Here is a 1,594-nt window from a genome sequence, read left to right as displayed (position 1 = left end):
GTGGGGTGCGCCAGGCCCGTGTAGTAGTGCAACGCATGGGCGACGCTTGAAGACCCTGGCAGCAAGCTACCGTGATGGGACTTCCCCCTAAAAAAATTAATTTAATATCATATCGACCCACGTATCAGATATTAAACTGATAAGAACAGACACTACACTTGATCTTAGCCAAAAGGCCGAGAAAGGTATGCTTTGTCAACTGTCTCTATTTTCCTTTTATAAGCTCTCTCTTAACATCCCTTTTCCTCTCTTGCCGATTTGGGATAGGGTCAGCATTCACTTCCCCTGATTATGCATTCTCTGTATCATTCACTTCTATTTTCCTTTGAATTCCTTATTAACATACTGTCAAACCTGTTGTTCTCATCCATGCCTACTTGAAAGATTGAACCATTTACTGAAATCCAATCGAACCGTTTAAATGGAAACCATGCAATCGTTTAATAAATAGTTCGATTATAGTTTCAAAATTGAGGCCGTTTAGTTAAACGGTTTGAACCGAACCGAACCGTTTAACCGAATAATCCTTTTAACACTCTTAAATGTACATAAATGTGCCAAAAGAAAATAGAAACCGTTTATCAAACCAAACAAACCATTTAAAATCAAAACCGTGAATCCGTTTAATAAATGATTCGGTTATGGTTTCAAAGTTGAGACCGTTTAGTTAAACGGTTTGAACCGAACCAAACCGATTAACACCCTTAACCTACTTATGTCTGACTAGAGACATTTAATTTCTATTAAGTCCTACTCTCATTTTTTATTGTCCATTTTAAAGTAAGATTAAAAATAAGAAATCTGGATCATAAAATAAGCCCTTATGCATGATCATTATATGATCTGAAAAGTATTGAGAAAAAAAAATAGCGTTAACAACAGAAACCTTCAGAAAATGTAAGGAGAGGCATTAAAATATGGTCAATACTTTTAAAGATTAGCTCAAAGTGGAGTTTTAGGGTTAGGTTAAATTATATTACTATAGAAGATAAGGGTAAAAAGTAATTTCATATCCACTCTCAACGCCATGTCATCACTTAACACGGGATGCCTAACGGACATTTAGTTTAGCACAGTTTTGAAAGTATAGGGGGTGTACTCATTCATTTTTTGAAACCTTGGGTCGATTTGCACTTAAGGCAAAGTAAGGGGATGCACGCATAATTTTCCCAAAAAAAAAAGTGTTGATGCCCATTTGTGGTACTCAAAACATGAATGATCAATCATATCTTGTGCAGGTCTATGAAGTCCTACATAGTATTAGTCTCCTTGCATTAGGTACAGGAGGTAAGTACACATTTCCTTAGATAGGGAAACAACACTTGTTCGAAGAACTTTCCCCTCTCGCCAAATAGCTCCACATACCAAAAGAATATCAAGCCAAGCAATTTGAGATGGCCTAGCCAAACCAGGAAATGAAGAACTACTTCAAATAGTTGGTATGGTGAAGCCAGTGATGACTGAGTGCTTTTCTTCTCAAGGAAGAAAACTCCAACCAGCCCCCTTTATGTGTAACATGCCACAACTGTGAATCCTTCTAGGTGGAAATTCATTACCAAGGGATTAATGTTCAAAGTGATTGGAACCTTTGCTC

General features: G+C 37.1%; 1 non-coding gene across 1 annotated transcript; it reads right to left on the bottom strand.

Moving 5' to 3' along the window:
• LOC122666339 lies at positions 1-189 on the bottom strand. The gene has a single exon (XR_006333532.1). It is a non-coding gene; the product is annotated as a U2 spliceosomal RNA (small nuclear RNA).
• Positions 190-1,594: the final 1,405 nt, after the last annotated feature.

Source organism: Telopea speciosissima, chromosome 6, assembly GCF_018873765.1.
Source record: "Telopea speciosissima isolate NSW1024214 ecotype Mountain lineage chromosome 6, Tspe_v1, whole genome shotgun sequence".
Lineage (NCBI taxonomy): Eukaryota > Viridiplantae > Streptophyta > Magnoliopsida > Proteales > Proteaceae > Telopea > Telopea speciosissima.
Note: the sequence above shows the minus strand (reverse complement) of the source record. Positions and strands in the feature narration are given on the sequence as shown.